The sequence below is a fragment of the Amia ocellicauda genome, unplaced genomic scaffold, assembly GCF_036373705.1.
Source record: "Amia ocellicauda isolate fAmiCal2 unplaced genomic scaffold, fAmiCal2.hap1 HAP1_SCAFFOLD_109, whole genome shotgun sequence".
Classification (NCBI taxonomy): domain Eukaryota; kingdom Metazoa; phylum Chordata; class Actinopteri; order Amiiformes; family Amiidae; genus Amia; species Amia ocellicauda.
This window is the reverse complement of record NW_027102674.1, coordinates 112,753-132,564: the sequence shown is the minus strand read 5'-3', so window position 1 is coordinate 132,564 and position 19,812 is coordinate 112,753. Positions and strand designations below refer to the sequence as shown.

At 43.5% G+C, this 19,812-nt stretch overlaps 15 non-coding genes and 1 pseudogene across 15 annotated transcripts; all 16 read left to right on the top strand.

Moving 5' to 3' along the window:
- Window positions 1–1,016: 1,016 nt before the first annotated feature.
- On the top strand, window positions 1,017–1,135 carry LOC136721003 (5S ribosomal RNA). The gene has a single exon (XR_010805802.1). It is a non-coding gene; the product is annotated as a 5S ribosomal RNA (ribosomal RNA).
- Window positions 1,136–2,202: 1,067 nt separating this feature from the next.
- On the top strand, window positions 2,203–2,321 carry LOC136720879 (5S ribosomal RNA). Its single transcript, XR_010805710.1, has one exon. It is a non-coding gene; the product is annotated as a 5S ribosomal RNA (ribosomal RNA).
- A 1,055-nt stretch (window positions 2,322–3,376) lies between these two features.
- On the top strand, window positions 3,377–3,495 carry LOC136721002 (5S ribosomal RNA). Its single transcript, XR_010805801.1, has one exon. It is a non-coding gene; the product is annotated as a 5S ribosomal RNA (ribosomal RNA).
- Window positions 3,496–4,561: 1,066 nt separating this feature from the next.
- Window positions 4,562–4,680, top strand: LOC136720942 (5S ribosomal RNA). Its single transcript, XR_010805767.1, has one exon. It is a non-coding gene; the product is annotated as a 5S ribosomal RNA (ribosomal RNA).
- A 1,066-nt stretch (window positions 4,681–5,746) lies between these two features.
- On the top strand, window positions 5,747–5,865 carry LOC136720957 (5S ribosomal RNA). The gene has a single exon (XR_010805777.1). It is a non-coding gene; the product is annotated as a 5S ribosomal RNA (ribosomal RNA).
- A 1,066-nt stretch (window positions 5,866–6,931) lies between these two features.
- On the top strand, window positions 6,932–7,050 carry LOC136720944 (5S ribosomal RNA). Its single transcript, XR_010805769.1, has one exon. It is a non-coding gene; the product is annotated as a 5S ribosomal RNA (ribosomal RNA).
- Window positions 7,051–8,116: 1,066 nt separating this feature from the next.
- On the top strand, window positions 8,117–8,235 carry LOC136720956 (5S ribosomal RNA). Its single transcript, XR_010805776.1, has one exon. It is a non-coding gene; the product is annotated as a 5S ribosomal RNA (ribosomal RNA).
- Window positions 8,236–9,285: 1,050 nt separating this feature from the next.
- Window positions 9,286–9,404, top strand: LOC136720861 (5S ribosomal RNA). Its single transcript, XR_010805694.1, has one exon. It is a non-coding gene; the product is annotated as a 5S ribosomal RNA (ribosomal RNA).
- Window positions 9,405–10,470: 1,066 nt separating this feature from the next.
- Window positions 10,471–10,589, top strand: LOC136721001 (5S ribosomal RNA). Its single transcript, XR_010805800.1, has one exon. It is a non-coding gene; the product is annotated as a 5S ribosomal RNA (ribosomal RNA).
- Window positions 10,590–11,655: 1,066 nt separating this feature from the next.
- On the top strand, window positions 11,656–11,774 carry LOC136720868 (5S ribosomal RNA). The gene has a single exon (XR_010805700.1). It is a non-coding gene; the product is annotated as a 5S ribosomal RNA (ribosomal RNA).
- A 1,066-nt stretch (window positions 11,775–12,840) lies between these two features.
- LOC136721000 (5S ribosomal RNA) lies at window positions 12,841–12,959 on the top strand. The gene has a single exon (XR_010805799.1). It is a non-coding gene; the product is annotated as a 5S ribosomal RNA (ribosomal RNA).
- Window positions 12,960–14,025: 1,066 nt separating this feature from the next.
- On the top strand, window positions 14,026–14,144 carry LOC136720867 (5S ribosomal RNA). Its single transcript, XR_010805699.1, has one exon. It is a non-coding gene; the product is annotated as a 5S ribosomal RNA (ribosomal RNA).
- A 1,066-nt stretch (window positions 14,145–15,210) lies between these two features.
- On the top strand, window positions 15,211–15,329 carry LOC136720999 (5S ribosomal RNA). Its single transcript, XR_010805798.1, has one exon. It is a non-coding gene; the product is annotated as a 5S ribosomal RNA (ribosomal RNA).
- A 1,066-nt stretch (window positions 15,330–16,395) lies between these two features.
- Window positions 16,396–16,524, top strand: LOC136720949 (uncharacterized; annotated as a pseudogene).
- Window positions 16,525–17,574: 1,050 nt separating this feature from the next.
- Window positions 17,575–17,693, top strand: LOC136720998 (5S ribosomal RNA). Its single transcript, XR_010805797.1, has one exon. It is a non-coding gene; the product is annotated as a 5S ribosomal RNA (ribosomal RNA).
- Window positions 17,694–18,759: 1,066 nt separating this feature from the next.
- Window positions 18,760–18,878, top strand: LOC136720996 (5S ribosomal RNA). Its single transcript, XR_010805795.1, has one exon. It is a non-coding gene; the product is annotated as a 5S ribosomal RNA (ribosomal RNA).
- The last annotated feature ends 934 nt before the right edge of the window (window positions 18,879–19,812 follow it).

Sequence of the window (19,812 nt, the reverse complement as noted above, 5' to 3'; positions counted from 1 at the left end):
TTTTAACTTTGGATACACGCAATTTCATCATTATTTCAGATTTGACTTCCCCAAATACACAGGCATACAATAGATCTTGTTCTCCAACGTAAACGGTCCCTAGTAACTAGGGTACATTCGTAAATAAATTGAGCATCATGGCTAGAAGTGACTAAATGTTGCCTAATCTTTCTCATCGAGAAATGACACAATTACAGCAACACAAAAAGGAACTCCACCGGACAAAGTTCAGTGCTCACAAGGAGCTTCATTCAACACACACGGTTCCATTCCCATTCATGCAAAGCACGAAAGTGTAAAACTTGGGAACATACTTGAGAGCAAAGATCACATTCAATCTCATTCAAGGCACGGATGTGAATGCAACGGGATGAAATTACTGAAATGATGCCTGCCCTCGAACTGTGATGATGGACTACCCGACTCGCCAATAATATTGGGTTCTGGTGTATTGAAATACAGGAGCTGCTGGATTTGTGTGTTTTCTTACCCCCTCACCATAGTTTGTCAAATGTTTAAACAACTGAACTTATATTCAAGGTTTGTTTCTCTTCATATGTTTTACTGGTTTACATTTGTCTCAGCAACCTGTTGAATGATTCTTCTGCTTTCAAAACAAAATGACAACAGGATGAATGCACACACTTGAAAATACAATACATGCAATGTTATGCATCATAGTGATGCAACCTCCTTTCAGTTTCATACTGCATGTCAATTGAAATCCTTACTGAAATGCACACCTTCTCAAGATTGCGCTTGACTGGCGTGTCAGGCACTCAATTACAGCTGTTTTATCAAGACAATGTGTTCGTTTTGTAATATATAGTTCCGGTCTGGTGTGGCACCCCAGCTAACGCACAACGTTGCCACAACGTTTCGTGTTAGCAGGGACTGTCTGCGGCGCGCTGGTGTGTCCCGGACTTTAGAGTAGAGAGACAGTTCAATTGCAAGTATGAGCGGAAGAAACGGATATTGCCTTCCCTTTAAGTAGAGCGTCAGGGACAGCCTCCCTGGCTTACGGCCATACTAGCCTGAATACGCCCGATCTCGTCCGATCTCGGAAGCTAAGCAGGCTCGGGCCTGGTCAGTACTTGGATGGGAGACCGCCTGGGAATACCAGGTGCTGTAAGCTTTTGCATCTTTTACACACCAGAGGGCGACAAATCACGAGTTTTAACTTTGGATACACGCAATTTCATCATTATTTCAGATTTGACTTCCCCAAATACACAGGCATAGAATAGATCTTGTTCTCCAACGTAAACGGTCCCTAGTAACTAGTGTACATTCGTAAATAAATTGAGCATCATGGCTAGAAGTGACTAAATGTTGCCTAATCTTTCTCATCGAGAAATGACACAATTACAGCAACACAAAAAGGAACTCCACCGGACAAAGTTCAGTGCTCACAAGGAGCCTCATTCAACACACACGGTTCCATTCCCATTCATGCAAAGCACGAAAGTGTAAAACTTGGGAAAATACTTGAGAGCAAAGATCACATTCAATCTCATTCAAGGCACGGATGTGAATGCAACGGGATGAAATTACTGAAATGATGCCTGCCCTCGAACTGTGATGATGGACTACCCGACTCGCCAATAATATTGGGTTCTGGTGTATTGAAATACAGGAGCTGCTGGATTTGTGTGTTTTCTTACCCCCTCACCATAGTTTGTCAAATGTTTAAACAACTGAACTTATATTCAAGGTTTGTTTCTCTTCATATGTTTTACTGGTTTACATTTGTCTCAGCAACCTGTTGAATGATTCTTCTGCTTTCAAAACAAAATGACAACAGGATGAATGCACACACTTGAAAATACAATACATGCAATGTTATGCATCATAGTGATGCAACCTCCTTTCAGTTTCATACTGCATGTCAATTGAAATCCTTACTGAAATGCACACCTTCTCAAGATTGCGCTTGACTGGCGTGTCAGGCACTCAATTACAGCTGTTTTATCAAGAGAATGTGTTCGTTTTGTAATATATAGTTCCGGTCTGGTGTGGCACCCCAGCTAACGCACAACGTTGCCACAATGTTGCCACAACGTGGCGTGTTAGCAGGGACTGTCTGCGGCTGCGCTGGTGTGTCCCGGGCTTTAGAGTAGAGAGACAGTTCAACTGTAAGTATGAACGGCAGAAACGGATATTGCCTTCCCTTTAAGTAGAACGTCAGGGACAGCCTCCCCGGCTTACGGCCATACTAGCCTGAATACGCCAGATCTCGTCCGATCTCGGAAGCTAAGCAGGCTCGGGCCTGGTCAGTACTTGGATGGGAGACCGCCTGGGAATACCAGGTGCTGTAAGCTTTTGCATCTTTTACACACCAGAGGGCGACAAATCACGAGTTTTAACTTTGGATACAAGCAATTTCATCATTATTTCAGATTTGACTTCCCCAAATACACAGGCATACAATAGATCTTGTTCTCCAACGTAAACGGTCCCTAGTAACTAGGGTACATTCGTAAATAAATTGAGCATCATGGCTAGAAGTGACTAAATGTTGCCTAATCTTTCTCATCGAGAAATGACACAATTACAGCAACACAAAAAGGAACTCCACCGGACAAAGTTCAGTGCTCACAAGGAGCTTCATTCAACACACACGGTTCCATTCCCATTCATGCAAAGCACGAAAGTGTAAAACTTGGGAACATACTTGAGAGCAATGATCACATACAATCTCATTCAAGGCACGGATGTGAATGCAACGGGATGAAATTACTGAAATGATGCCTGCCCTCGAACTGTGATGATGGACTACCCGACTCGCCAATAATATTGGGTTCTGGTGTATTGAAATACAGGAGCTGCTGGATTTGTGTGTTTTCTTACCCCCTCACCATAGTTTGTCAAATGTTTAAACAACTGAACTTATATTCAAGGTTTGTTTCTCTTCATATGTTTTACTGGTTTACATTTGTCTCAGCAACCTGTTGAATGATTCTTCTGCTTTCAAAACAAAATGACAACAGGATGAATGCACACACTTGAAAATACAATACATGCAATGTTATGCATCATAGTGATGCAACCTCCTTTCAGTTTCATACTGCATGTCAATTGAAATCCTTACTGAAATGCACACCTTATCAAGATTGCGCTTGACTGGCGTGTCAGGCACTCAATTACAGCTGTTTTATCAAGACAATGTGTTCGTTTTGTAATATATAGTTCCGGTCTGGTGTGGCACCCCAGCTAACGCACAACGTTGCCACAACGTTTCGTGTTAGCAGGGACTGTCTGCGGCGCGCTGGTGTGTCCCGGACTTTAGAGTAGAGAGACAGTTCAATTGCAAGTATGAGCGGAAGAAACGGATATTGCCTTCCCTTTAAGTAGAGCGTCAGGGACAGCTTCCCTGGCTTACGGCCATACTAGCCTGAATACGCCCGATCTCGTCCGATCTCGGAAGCTAAGCAGGCTCGGGCCTGGTCAGTACTTGGATGGGAGACCGCCTGGGAATACCAGGTGCTGTAAGCTTTTGCATCTTTTACACACCAGAGGGCGACAAATCACGAGTTTTAACTTTGGATACACGCAATTTCATCATTATTTCAGATTTGACTTCCCCAAATACACAGGCATAGAATAGATCTTGTTCTCCAACGTAAACGGTCCCTAGTAACTAGTGTACATTCGTAAATAAATTGAGCATCATGGCTAGAAGTGACTAAATGTTGCCTAATCTTTCTCATCGAGAAATGACACAATTACAGCAACACAAAAAGGAACTCCACCGGACAAAGTTCAGTGCTCACAAGGAGCCTCATTCAACACACACGGTTCCATTCCCATTCATGCAAAGCACGAAAGTGTAAAACTTGGGAACATACTTGAGAGCAAAGATCACATTCAATCTCATTCAAGGCACGGATGTGAATGCAACGGGATGAAATTACTGAAATGATGCCTGCCCTCGAACTGTGATGATGGACTACCCGACTCGCCAATAATATTGGGTTCTGGTGTATTGAAATACAGGAGCTGCTGGATTTGTGTGTTTTCTTACCCCCTCACCATAGTTTGTCAAATGTTTAAACAACTGAACTTATATTCAAGGTTTGTTTCTCTTCATATGTTTTACTGGTTTACATTTGTCTCAGCAACCTGTTGAATGATTCTTCTGCTTTCAAAACAAAATGACAACAGGATGAATGCACACACTTGAAAATACAATACATGCAATGTTATGCATCATAGTGATGCAACCTCCTTTCAGTTTCATACTGCATGTCAATTGAAATCCTTACTGAAATGCACACCTTCTCAAGATTGCGCTTGACTGGCGTGTCAGGCACTCAATTACAGCTGTTTTATCAAGACAATGTGTTTTTTTTGTAAAATATAGTTCCGGTCTGGTGTGGCACCCCAGCTAACGCACAACGTTGCCACAATGTTGCCACAACGTGGCGTGTTAGCAGGGACTGTCTGCGGCGCGCTGCTGTGTCCCGGGCTTTAGAGTAGAGAGACAGTTCAACTGTAAGTATGAACGGCAGAAACGGATATTGCCTTCCCTTTAAGTACAGCATCAGGGACAGCCTCCCTGGCTTACGGCCATACTAGCCTGAATACGCCCGATCTCGTCCGATCTCCGAAGCCAAGCAGGCTCGGGCCTGGTCGGTACTTGGATGGGAGACCGCCTGGGAATACCAGGTGCTGTAAGCTTTTGCACCTTTTACACACCAGAGGGCGACAAATCACGAGTTTTAACTTTGGATACACACAATTTCATCATTATTTCAGATTTTACTTCCCCAAATACACAGGCATACAATAGATCTTGTTCTCCAACGTAAACGGTCCCTAGTAACTAGGGTACATTCGTAAATAAATTGAGCATCATGGCTAGAAGTGACTAAATGTTGCCTAATCTTTCTCATCAAGAAATGACACAATTACAGCAACACAAAAAGGAACTCCACCGGACAAAGTTCAGTGCTCACAAGGAGCCTCATTCAACACACACGGTTCCATTCCCATTCATGCAAAGCACGAAAGTTTAAAACTTGGAAACATACTTGAGAGCAAAGATCACATTCAATCTCATTCAAGGCACGGATGTGAATGCAACGGGATGAAATTACTGAAATGATGCCTGCCCTCGAACTGTGATGATGGACTACCCGACTCGCCAATAATATTGGGTTCTGGTGTATTGAAATACAGGAGCTGCTGGATTTGTGTGTTTTCTTACCCCCTCACCATAGTTTGTCAAATGTTTAAACAACTGAACTTATATTCAAGGTTTGTTTCTCTTCATATGTTTTACTGGTTTACATTTGTCTCAGCAACCTGTTGAATGATTCTTCTGCTTTCAAAACAAAATGACAACAGGATGAATGCACACACTTGAAAATACAATACATGCAATGTTATGCATCATAGTGATGCAACCTCCTTTCAGTTTCATACTGCATGTCAATTGAAATCCTTACTGAAATGCACACCTTCTCAAGATTGCGCTTGACTGGCGTGTCAGGCACTCAATTACAGCTGTTTTATCAAGACAATGTGTTCGTTTTGTAAAATATAGTTCCGGTCTGGTGTGGCACCCCAACTAACGCACAACGTTGCCACAACGTTGCCTCAACGTGGCGTGTTAGCAGGGACTGTCTGCGGCGCGCTGGTGTGTCCCGGGCTTTAGAGTAGAGAGACAGTTCAACTGTAAGTATGATCGGCAGAAACGGATATTGCCTTCCCTTTAAGTAGAGCGTCAGGGACAGCCTCCCTGGCTTACGGCCATACTAGCCTGAATACGCCCGATCTCGACCGATCTCGGAAGCCAGGCAGCCTCGGGCCTGGTCAGTACTTGGATGGGAGACCGCCTGGGAATACCAGGTGCTGTAAGCTTTTGCACCTTTTACACACCAGAGGGCGACAAATCACGAGTTTTAACTTTGGATACACACAATTTCATCATTATTTCAGATTTTACTTCCCCAAATACACAGGCATACAATAGATCTTGATCTCCAACGTAAACGGTCCCTAGTAACTAGGGTACATTCGTAAATTAATTGAGCATCATGGCTAGAAGTGACTCAATGTTGCCTAATCTTTCTCATCAAGAAATGACACAATTACAGCAACACAAAAAGGAACTCCACCACACAAAGTTCAGTGCTCACAAGGAGACTCATTCAACACACACGGTTCCATTCCCATTCATGCAAAGCACGAAAGTGTAAAACTTGGGAACATACTTGAGAGCAAAGATCACATTCAATCTCATTCAAGGCACGGATGTGAATGCAACGGGATGAAATTACTGAAATGATGCCTGCCCTCGAACTGTGATGATGGACTACCCGACTCGCCAATAATATTGGGTTCTGGTGTATTGAAATACAGGAGCTGCTGGATTTGTGTGTTTTCTTACCCCCTCACCATAGTTTGTCAAATGTTTAAACAACTGAACTTATATTCAAGGTTTGTTTCTCTTCATATGTTTTACTGGTTTACATTTGTCTCAGCAACCTGTTGAATGATTCTTCTGCTTTCAAAACAAAATGACAACAGGATGAATGCACACACTTGAAAATACAATACATGCAATGTTATGCATCATAGTGATGCAACCTCCTTTCAGTTTCATACTGCATGTCAATTGAAATCCTTACTGAAATACACACCTTCTCAAGATTGCGCTTGACTGGCGTGTCAGGCACTCAATTACAGCTGTTTTATCAAGACAATGTGTTCGTTTTGTAAAATATAGTTCCGGTCTGGTGTGGCACCCCAGCAAACGCACAACGTTGCCACAACGTTGCCACAACGTGGCGAGTTAGCAGGGACTGTCTGCGGCGCGCTGGTGTGTCCCGGGCTTTAGAGTAGAGAGACAGTTCAACTGTAAGTATGAACGGCAGAAACGGATATTGCCTTCCCTTTAAGTAGAGCGTCAGGGACAGCCTCCCTGGCTTACGGCCATACTAGCCTGAATACGCCCGATCTCGACCGATCTCGGAAGCCAGGCAGGCTCGGGCCTGGTCAGTACTTGGATGGGAGACCGCCTGGGAATACCAGGTGCTGTAAGCTTTTGCACCTTTTACACACCAGAGGGCGACAAATCACGAGTTTTAACTTTGGATACACACAATTTCATCATTATTTCAGATTTTACTTCCCCAAATACACAGGCATACAATAGATCTTGATCTCCAACGTAAACGGTCCCTAGTAACTAGGGTACATTCGTAAATTAATTGAGCATCATGGCTAGAAGTGACTCAATGTTGCCTAATCTTTCTCATCAAGAAATGACACAATTACAGCAACACAAAAAGGAACTCCACCACACAAAGTTCAGTGCTCACAAGGAGACTCATTCAACACACACGGTTCCATTCCCATTCATGCAAAGCACGAAAGTGTAAAACTTGGAAACATACTTGAGAGCAAAGATCACATTCAATCTCATTCAAGGCACGGATGTGAATGCAACGGGATGAAATTACTGAAATGATGCCTGCCCTCGAACTGTGATGATGGACTACCCGACTCGCCAATAATATTGGGTTCTGGTGTATTGAAATACAGGAGCTGCTGGATTTGTGTGTTTTCTTACCCCCTCACCATAGTTTGTCAAATGTTTAAACAACTGAACTTATATTCAAGGTTTGTTTCTCTTCATATGTTTTACTGGTTTACATTTGTCTCAGCAACCTGTTGAATGATTCTTCTGCTTTCAAAACAAAATGACAACAGGATGAATGCACACACTTGAAAATACAATACATGCAATGTTATGCATCATAGTGATGCAACCTCCTTTCAGTTTCATACTGCATGTCAATTGAAATCCTTACTGAAATGCACACCTTCTCAAGATTGCGCTTGACTGGCGTGTCAGGCACTCAATTACAGCTGTTTTATCAAGACAATGTGTTCGTTTTGTAAAATATAGTTCCGGTCTGGTGTGGCACCCCAACTAACGCACAACGTTGCCACAACGTTGCCACAACGTGGCGTGTTAGCAGGGACTGTCTGCGGCGCGCTGTTGTGTCCCGGGCTTTAGAGTAGAGAGACAGTTCAACTGTAAGTATGATCGGCAGAAACGGATATTGCCTTCCCTTTAAGTAGAGCGTCAGGGACAGCCTCCCTGGCTTACGGCCATACTAGCCTGAATACGCCCGATCTCGACCGATCTCGGAAGCCAGGCAGCCTCGGGCCTGGTCAGTACTTGGATGGGAGACCGCCTGGGAATACCAGGTGCTGTAAGCTTTTGCACCTTTTACACACCAGAGGGCGACAAATCACGAGTTTTAACTTTGGATACACACAATTTCATCATTATTTCAGATTTTACTTCCCCAAATACACAGGCATACAATAGATCTTGATCTCCAACGTAAACGGTCCCTAGTAACTAGGGTACATTCGTAAATTAATTGAGCATCATGGCTAGAAGTGACTAAATGTTGCCTAATCTTTCTCATCGAGAAATGACACAATTACAGCAACACAAAAAGGAACTCCACCGGACAAAGTTCAGTGCTCACAAGGAGCCTCATTCAACACACACGGTTCCATTCCCATTCATGCAAAGCACGAAAGTGTAAAACTTGGGAACATACTTGAGAGCAAAGATCACATTCAATCTCATTCAAGGCACGGATGTGAATGCAACGGGATGAAATTACTGAAATGATGCCTGCCCTCGAACTGTGATGATGGACTACCCGACTCGCCAATAATATTGGGTTCTGGTGTATTGAAATACAGGAGCTGCTGGATTTGTGTGTTTTCTTACCCCCTCACCATAGTTTGTCAAATGTTTAAACAACTGAACTTATATTCAAGGTTTGTTTCTCTTCATATGTTTTACTGGTTTACATTTGTCTCAGCAACCTGTTGAATGATTCTTCTGCTTTCAAAACAAAATGACAACAGGATGAATGCACACACTTGAAAATACAATACATGCAATGTTATGCATCATAGTGATGCAACCTCCTTTCAGTTTCATACTGCATGTCAATTGAAATCCTTACTGAAATGCACACCTTCTCAAGATTGCGCTTGACTGGCGTGTCAGGCACTCAATTACAGCTGTTTTATCAAGACAATGTGTTCGTTTTGTAATACATAGGTCTGGTGTGGCACCCCAGCTAACGCACAACGTTGCCACAACGTTTCGTGTTAGCAGGGACTGTCTGTGGCGCGCTGGTGTGTCCCGGACTTTAGAGTAGAGAGACAGTTCAACTGCAAGTATGAGCGGCAGAAACGGATATTGCCTTCCCTTTAAGTAGAGCGTCAGGGACAGCCTCCCTGGCTTACGGCCATACTAGCCTGAATACGCCCGATCTCGTCCGATCTCGGAAGCTAAGCAGGCTCCGGCCTGGTCAGTACTTGGATGGGAGACCGCCTGGGAATACCAGGTGCTGTAAGCTTTTGCATCTTTTACACACCAGAGGGCGACAAATCACGAGTTTTAACTTTGGATACACGCAATTTCATCATTATTTCAGATTTGACTTCCCCAAATACACAGGCATACAATAGATCTTGTTCTCCAACGTAAACGGTCCCTAGAAACTAGGGTACATTCGTAAATAAATTGAGCATCATGGCTAGAAGTGACTAAATGTTGCCTAATCTATCTCATCGAGAAATGACACAATTACAGCAACACAAAAAGGAACTCCACCGGACAAAGTTCAGTGCTCACAAGGAGCCTCATTCAACACACACGGTTCCATTCCCATTCATGCAAAGCACGAAAGTGTAAAACTTGGGAACATACTTGAGAGCAAAGATCACATTCAATCTCATTCAAGGCACGGATGTGAATGCAACGGGATGAAATAACTGAATTGATGCCTGCCCTCGAACTGTGATGATGGACTACCCGACTCGCCAATAATATTGGCTTCTGGTGTATTGAAATACAGGAGCTGCTGGATGTGTGTGTTTTCTTACCCCCTCACCATAGTTTGTCAAATGTTTAAACAACTGAACTTATATTCAAGGTTTGTTTCTCTTCATATGTTTTACTGGTTTACATTTGTCTCAGCAACCTGTTGAATGATTCTTCTGCTTTCAAATTAAAATGACAACAGGATGAATGCACACACTTGAAAATACAATACATGCAATGTTATGCATCATAGTGATGCAACCTCCTTTCAGTTTCATACTGCATGTCAATTGAAATCCTTACTGAAATGCACACCTTCTCAAGATTGCGCTTGACTGGCGTGTCAGGCACTCAATTACAGCTGTTTTATCAAGACAATGTGTTCGTTTTGTAATACATAGTTCCGGTCTGGTGTGGCACCCCAGCTAACGCACAACGTTGCCACAATGTTGCCACAACGTGGCGTGTTAGCAGGGACTGTCTGCGGCGCGCTGGTGTGTCCCGGGCTTTAGAGTAGAGAGACAGTTCAACTGTAAGTATGAACGGCAGAAACGGATATTGCCTTCCCTTTAAGTAGAGCGTCAGGGACAGCCTCCCTGGCTTACGGCCATACTAGCCTGAATACGCCCGATCTCGTCCGATCTCGGAAGCTAAGCAGGCTCGGGCCTGGTCAGTACTTGGATGGGAGACCGCCTGGGAATACCAGGTGCTGTAAGCTTTTGCATCTCTTACACACCAGAGGGCGACAAATCACGAGTTTTAACTTTGGATACACGCAATTTCATCATTATTTCAGATTTGACTTCCCCAAATACACAGGCATACAATAGATCTTGTTCTCCAACGTAAACGGTCCCTAGTAACTAGGGTACATTCGTAAATAAATTGAGCATCATGGCTAGAAGTGACTAAATGTTGCCTAATCTTTCTCATCGAGAAATGACACAATTACAGCAACACAAAAAGGAACTCCACCGGACAAAGTTCAGTGCTCACAAGGAGCCTCATTCAACACACACGGTTCCATTCCCATTCATGCAAAGCACGAAAGTGTAAAACTTGGGAACATACTTGAGAGCAAAGATCACATTCAATCTCATTCAAGGCACGGATGTGAATGCAACGGGATGAAATTACTGAAATGATGCCTGCCCTCGAACTGTGATGATGGACTACCCGACTCGCCAATAATATTGGGTTCTGGTGTATTGAAATACAGGAGCTGCTGGATTTGTGTGTTTTCTTACCCCCTCACCATAGTTTGTCAAATGTTTAAACAACTGAACTTATATTCAAGGTTTGTTTCTCTTCATATGTTTTACTGGTTTACATTTGTCTCAGCAACCTGTTGAATGATTCTTCTGCTTTCAAAACAAAATGACAACAGGATGAATGCACACACTTGAAAATACAATACATGCAATGTTATGCATCATAGTGATGCAACCTCCTTTCAGTTTCATACTGCATGTCAATTGAAATCCTTACTGAAATGCACACCTTCTCAAGATTGCGCTTGACTGGCGTGTCAGGCACTCAATTACAGCTGTTTTATCAAGACAATGTGTTCGTTTTGTAATATATAGTTCCGGTCTGGTGTGGCACCCCAGCTAACGCACAACGTTGCCACAACGCTGCCACAACGTGGCGTGTTAGCAGGGACTGTCTGCGGCGCGCTGGTGTGTCCCGGGCTTTAGAGTAGAGAGACAGTTCAACTGTAAGTATGAACGGCAGAAACGGATATTGCCTTCCCTTTAAGTAGAGCGTCAGGGACAGCCTCCCTGGCTTACGGCCATACTAGCCTGAATACGCCCGATCTCGTCCGATCTCGGAAGCTAAGCAGGCTCTGGCCTGGTCAGTACTTGGATGGGAGACCGTCTGGGAATACCAGGTGCTGTAAGCTTTTGCATCTTTTACACACCAGAGGGCGACAAATCACGAGTTTTAACTTTGGATACACGCAATTTCATCATTATTTCAGATTTGACTTCCCCAAATACACAGGCATACAATAGATCTTGTTCTCCAACGTAAACGGTCCCTAGAAACTAGGGTACATTCGTAAATAAATTGAGCATCATGGCTAGAAGTGACTAAATGTTGCCTAATCTATCTCATCGAGAAATGACACAATTACAGCAACACAAAAAGGAACTCCACCGGACAAAGTTCAGTGCTCACAAGGAGCCTCATTCAACACACACGGTTCCATTCCCATTCATGCAAAGCACGAAAGTGTAAAACTTGGGAACATACTTGAGAGCAAAGATCACATTCAATCTCATTCAAGGCACGGATGTGAATGCAACGGGATGAAATAACTGAATTGATGCCTGCCCTCGAACTGTGATGATGGACTACCCGACTCGCCAATAATATTGGCTTCTGGTGTATTGAAATACAGGAGCTGCTGGATGTGTGTGTTTTCTTACCCCCTCACCATAGTTTGTCAAATGTTTAAACAACTGAACTTATATTCAAGGTTTGTTTCTCTTCATATGTTTTACTGGTTTACATTTGTCTCAGCAACCTGTTGAATGATTCTTCTGCTTTCAAATTAAAATGACAACAGGATGAATGCACACACTTGAAAATACAATACATGCAATGTTATGCATCATAGTGATGCAACCTCCTTTCAGTTTCATACTGCATGTCAATTGAAATCCTTACTGAAATGCACACCTTCTCAAGATTGCGCTTGACTGGCGTGTCAGGCACTCAATTACAGCTGTTTTATCAAGACAATGTGTTCGTTTTGTAATACATAGTTCCGGTCTGGTGTGGCACCCCAGCTAACGCACAACGTTGCCACAATGTTGCCACAACGTGGCGTGTTAGCAGGGACTGTCTGCGGCGCGCTGGTGTGTCCCGGGCTTTAGAGTAGAGAGACAGTTCAACTGTAAGTATGAACGGCAGAAACGGATATTGCCTTCCCTTTAAGTAGAGCGTCAGGGACAGCCTCCCTGGCTTACGGCCATACTAGCCTGAATACGCCCGATCTCGTCCGATCTCGGAAGCTAAGCAGGCTCGGGCCTGGTCAGTACTTGGATGGGAGACCGCCTGGGAATACCAGGTGCTGTAAGCTTTTGCATCTCTTACACACCAGAGGGCGACAAATCACGAGTTTTAACTTTGGATACACGCAATTTCATCATTATTTCAGATTTGACTTCCCCAAATACACAGGCATACAATAGATCTTGTTCTCCAACGTAAACGGTCCCTAGTAACTAGGGTACATTCGTAAATAAATTGAGCATCATGGCTAGAAGTGACTAAATGTTGCCTAATCTTTCTCATCGAGAAATGACACAATTACAGCAACACAAAAAGGAACTCCACCGGACAAAGTTCAGTGCTCACAAGGAGCCTCATTCAACACACACGGTTCCATTCCCATTCATGCAAAGCACGAAAGTGTAAAACTTGGGAACATACTTGAGAGCAAAGATCACATTCAATCTCATTCAAGGCACGGATGTGAATGCAACGGGATGAAATTACTGAAATGATGCCTGCCCTCGAACTGTGATGATGGACTACCCGACTCGCCAATAATATTGGGTTCTGGTGTATTGAAATACAGGAGCTGCTGGATTTGTGTGTTTTCTTACCCCCTCACCATAGTTTGTCAAATGTTTAAACAACTGAACTTATATTCAAGGTTTGTTTCTCTTCATATGTTTTACTGGTTTACATTTGTCTCAGCAACCTGTTGAATGATTCTTCTGCTTTCAAAACAAAATGACAACAGGATGAATGCACACACTTGAAAATACAATACATGCAATGTTATGCATCATAGTGATGCAACCTCCTTTCAGTTTCATACTGCATGTCAATTGAAATCCTTACTGAAATGCACACCTTCTCAAGATTGCGCTTGACTGGCGTGTCAGGCACTCAATTACAGCTGTTTTATCAAGACAATGTGTTCGTTTTGTAATATATAGTTCCGGTCTGGTGTGGCACCCCAGCTAACGCACAACGTTGCCACAACGCTGCCACAACGTGGCGTGTTAGCAGGGACTGTCTGCGGCGCGCTGGTGTGTCCCGGGCTTTAGAGTAGAGAGACAGTTCAACTGTAAGTATGAACGGCAGAAACGGATATTGCCTTCCCTTTAAGTAGAGCGTCAGGGACAGCCTCCCTGGCTTACGGCCATACTAGCCTGAATACGCCCGATCTCGTCCGATCTCGGAAGCTAAGCAGGCTCTGGCCTGGTCAGTACTTGGATGGGAGACCGTCTGGGAATACCAGGTGCTGTAAGCTTTTGCATCTTTTACACACCAGAGGGCGACAAATCACGAGTTTTAACTTTGGATACACGCAATTTCATCATTATTTCAGATTTGACTTCCCCAAATACACAGGCATACAATAGATCTTGTTCTCCAACGTAAACGGTCCCTAGAAACTAGGGTACATTCGTAAATAAATTGAGCATCATGGCTAGAAGTGACTAAATGTTGCCTAATCTATCTCATCGAGAAATGACACAATTACAGCAACACAAAAAGGAACTCCACCGGACAAAGTTCAGTGCTCACAAGGAGCCTCATTCAACACACACGGTTCCATTCCCATTCATGCAAAGCACGAAAGTGTAAAACTTGGGAACATACTTGAGAGCAAAGATCACATTCAATCTCATTCAAGGCACGGATGTGAATGCAACGGGATGAAATAACTGAATTGATGCCTGCCCTCGAACTGTGATGATGGACTACCCGACTCGCCAATAATATTGGCTTCTGGTGTATTGAAATACAGGAGCTGCTGGATGTGTGTGTTTTCTTACCCCCTCACCATAGTTTGTCAAATGTTTAAACAACTGAATTTATATTCAAGGTTTGTTTCTCTTCATATGTTTTACTGGTTTACATTTGTCTCAGCAACCTGTTGAATGATTCTTCTGCTTTCAAATTAAAATGACAACAGGATGAATGCACACACTTGAAAATACAATACATGCAATGTTATGCATCATAGTGATGCAACCTCCTTTCAGTTTCATACTGCATGTCAATTGAAATCCTTACTGAAATGCACACCTTCTCAAGATTGCGCTTGACTGGCGTGTCAGGCACTCAATTACAGCTGTTTTATCAAGACAATGTGTTCGTTTTGTAATACATAGTTCCGGTCTGGTGTGGCACCCCAGCTAACGCACAACGTTGCCACAATGTTGCCACAACGTGGCGTGTTAGCAGGGACTGTCTGCGGCGCGCTGGTGTGTCCCGGGCTTTAGAGTAGAGAGACAGTTCAACTGTAAGTATGAACGGCAGAAACGGATATTGCCTTCCCTTTAAGTAGAGCGTCAGGGACAGCCTCCCTGGCTTACGGCCATACTAGCCTGAATACGCCCGATCTCGTCCGATCTCGGAAGCTAAGCAGGCTCGGGCCTGGTCAGTACTTGGATGGGAGACCGCCTGGGAATACCAGGTGCTGTAAGCTTTTGCATCTTTTACACACCAGAGGGCGACAAATCACGAGTTTTAACTTTGGATACACGCAATTTCATCATTATTTCAGATTTGACTTCCCCAAATACACAGGCATACAATAGATATTGTTCTCCAACGTAAACGGTCCCTAGTAACTAGGGTACATTCGTAAATAAATTGAGCATCATGGCTAGAAGTGACTAAATGTTGCCTAATCTTTCTCATCGAGAAATGACACAATTACAGCAACACAAAAAGGAACTCCACCGGACAAAGTTCAGTGCTCACAAGGAGCCTCATTCAACACACACGGTTCCATTCCCATTCATGCAAAGCACGAAAGTGTAAAACTTGGGAACATACTTGAGAGCAAAGATCACATTCAATCTCATTCAAGGCACGGATGTGAATGCAACGGGATGAAATTACTGAAATGATGCCTGCCCTCGAACTGTGATGATGGACTACCCGACTCGCCAATAATATTGGGTTCTGGTGTATTGAAATACAGGAGCTGCTGGATTTGTGTGTTTTCTTACCCCCTCACCATAGTTTGTCAAATGTTTAAACAACTGAACTTATATTCAAGGTTTGTTTCTCTTCATATGTTTTACTGGTTTACATTTGTCTCAGCAACCTGTTGAATGATTCTTCTGCTTTCAAAAAAAAATGACAACAGGATGAATGCACACACTTGAAAATACAATAAATGCAATGTTATGCATCATAGTGATGCAACCTCCTTTCAGTTTCATACTGCATGTCAATTGAAATCCTTACTGAAATGCACACCTTCTCAAGATTGCGCTTGACTGGCGTGTCAGGCACTCAATTACAGCTGTTTTATCAAGACAATGTGTTCGTTTTGTAATACATAGTTCCGGTCTGGTGTGGCACCCCAGCTAACGCACAACGTTGCCACAATGTTGCCACAACGTGGCGTGTTAGCAGGGACTGTCTGCGGCGCGCTGGTGTGTCCCGGGCTTTAGAGTAGAGAGACAGTTCAACTGTAAGTATGAACGGCAGAAACGGATATTGCCTTCCCTTTAAGTAGAGCGTCAGGGACAGCCTCCCTGGCTTACGGCCATACTAGCCTGAATACGCCCGATCTCGTCCGATCTCGTCCGATCTCGGAAGCCAAGCAGGCGCGGGCCTGGTCAGTACTTGGATGGGAGACCGCCTGGGAATACCAGGTGCTGTAAGCTTTTGCATCTCTTACACACCAGAGGGCGACAAATCACGAGTTTTAACTTTGGATACACGCAATTTCATCATTATTTCAGATTTGACTTCCCCAAATACACAGGCATACAATAGATCTTGTTCTCCAACGTAAACGGTCCCTAGTAACTAGGGTACATTCGTAAATAAATTGAGCATCATGGCTAGAAGTGACTAAATGTTGCCTAATCTTTCTCATCGAGAAATGACACAATTACAGCAACACAAAAAGGAACTCCACCGGACAAAGTTCAGTGCTCACAAGGAGCCTCATTCAACACACACGGTTCCATTCCCATTCATGCAAAGCACGAAAGTGTAAAACTTGGGAACATACTTGAGAGCAAAGATCACATTCAATCTCATTCAAGGCACGGATGTGAATGCAACGGGATGAAATTACTGAAATGATGCCTGCCCTCGAACTGTGATGATGGACTACCCGACTCGCCAATAATATTGGGTTCTGGTGTATTGAAATACAGGAGCTGCTGGATTTGTGTGTTTTCTTACCCCCTCACCATAGTTTGTCAAATGTTGAAACAACTGAACTTATATTCAAGGTTTGTTTCTCTTCATATGTTTTACTGGTTTACATTTGTCTCAGCAACCTGTTGAATGATTCTTCTGCTTTCAAAACAAAATGACAACAGGATGAATGCACACACTTGAAAATACAATACATGCAATGTTATGCATCATAGTGATGCAACCTCCTTTCAGTTTCATACTGCATGTCAATTGAAATCCTTACTGAAATGCACACCTTCTCAAGATTGCGCTTGAATGGCGTGTCAGGCACTCAATTACAGCTGTTTTATCAAGACAATGTGTTAGTTTTGTAATACATTGGTCTGGTGTGGCACCCCAGCTAACGCACAACGTTGCCACAACGTTTCGTGTTAGCAGGGACTGTCTGCGGCGCGCTGGTGTGTCCCGGACCTTAGAGTAGAGAGACAGTTCAACTGTAAGTATGAACGGCAGAAACGGATATTGCCTTCCCTTTAAGTAGAGCGTCAGGGACAGCATTCCTGGCTTACGGCCATACTAGCCTGAATACGCCCGATCTCGTCCGATCTCGGAAGCTAAGCAGGCTCGGGCCTGGTCAGTACTTGGATGGGAGACCGCCTGGGAATACCAGGTGCTGTAAGCTTTTGCATCTTTTACACACCAGAGGGCGACAAATCACGAGTTTTAACTTTGGATACACGCAATTTCATCATTATTTCAGATTTGACTTCCCCAAATACACAGGCATACAATAGATCTTGTTCTCCAACGGAAACGGTCCCTAGTAACTAGGGTACATTCGTAAATAAATTGAGCATCATGGCTAGAAGTGACTAAATGTTGCCTAATCTTTCTCATCGAGAAATGACACAATTACAGCAACACAAAAAGGAACTCCACCGGACAAAGTTCAGTGCTCACAAGGAGCCTCATTCAACACACACGGTTCCATTCCCATTCATGCAAAGCACGAAAGTGTAAAACTTGGGAACATACTTGAGAGCAAAGATCACATTCAATCTCATTCAAGGCACGGATGTGAATGCAACGGGATGAAATTACTGAAATGATGCCTGCCCTCGAACTGTGATGATGGACTACCCGACTCGCCAATAATATTGGGTTCTGGTGTATTGAAATACAGGAGCTGCTGGATTTGTGTGTTTTCTTACCCCCTCACCATAGTTTGTCAAATGTTTAAACAACTGAACTTATATTCAAGGTTTGTTTCTCTTCATATGTTTTACTGGTTTACATTTGTCTCAGCAACCTGTTGAATGATTCTTCTGCTTTCAAAACAAAATGACAACAGGATGAATGCACACACTTGAAAATACAATACATGCAATGTTATGCATCATAGTGATGCAACCTCCTTTCAGTTTCATACTGCATGTCAATTGAAATCCTTACTGAAATGCACACCTTCTCAAGATTGCGCTTGAATGGCGTGTCAGGCACTCAATTACAGCTGTTTTATCAAGACAATGTGTTAGTTTTGTAATATATAGTTCCGGTCTGGTGTGGCACCCCAGCTAACGCACAACGTTGCCACAACGCTGCCACAACGTGGCGTGTTAGCAGGGACTGTCTGCGGCGCGCTGGTGTGTCCCGGGCTTTAGAGTAGAGAGACAGTTCAACTGTAAGTATGAGCGGCAGAAACGGATATTGCCTTCCCTTTAAGTAGAGCGTCAGGGACAGCCTCCCTGGCTTACGGCCATACTAGCCTGAATACGCCCGATCTCGTCCGATCTCGGAAGCTAAGCAGGCTCGGGCCTGGTCAGTACTTGGATGGGAGACCGCCTGGGAATACCAGGTGCTGTAAGCTTTTGCATCTTTTACACACCAGAGGGCGACAAATCACGAGTTTTAACTTTGGATACACGCAATTTCATCATTATTTCAGATTTGACTTCCCCAAATACACAGGCATACAATAGATCTTGTTCTCCAACGTAAACGGTCCCTAGTAACTAGGGTACATTCGTAAATAAATTGAGCATCATGGCTAGAAGTGACTAAATGTTGCCTAATCTTTCTCATCGAGAAATGACACAATTACAGCAACACAAAAAGGAACTCCACCGGACAAAGTTCAGTGCTCACAAGGAGCCTCATTCAACACACACGGTTCCATTCCCATTCATGCAAAGCACAAAAGTGTAAAACTTGGGAACATACTTGAGAGCAAAGATCACATTCAATCTCATTCAAGGCACGGATGTGAATGCAACGGGATGAAATTACTGAAATGATGCCTGCCCTCGAACTGTGATGATGGACTACCCGACTCGCCAATAATATTGGGTTCTGGTGTATTGAAATACAGGAGCTGCTGGATTTGTGTGTTTTCTTACCCCCTCACCATAGTTTGTCAAATGTTTAAACAACTGAACTTATATTCAAGGTTTGTTTCTCTTCATATGTTTTACTGGTTTACATTTGTCTCAGCAACCTGTTGAATGATTCTTCTGCTTTCAAAACAAAATGACAACAGGATGAATGCACACACTTGAAAATACAATACATGCAATGTTATGCATTATAGTGATGCAACCTCCTTTCAGTTTCATACTGCATGTCAATTGAAATCCTTACTGAAATGCACACCTTCTCAAGATTGCGCTTGACTGGCGTGTCAGGCACTCAATTACAGCTGTATTATCAAGACAATGTGTTCGTTTTGTAATACATAGTTCCGGTCTGGTGTGGCACCCCAGCTAACGCACAACGTTGCCACAACGTTTCGTGTTAGCAGGGAC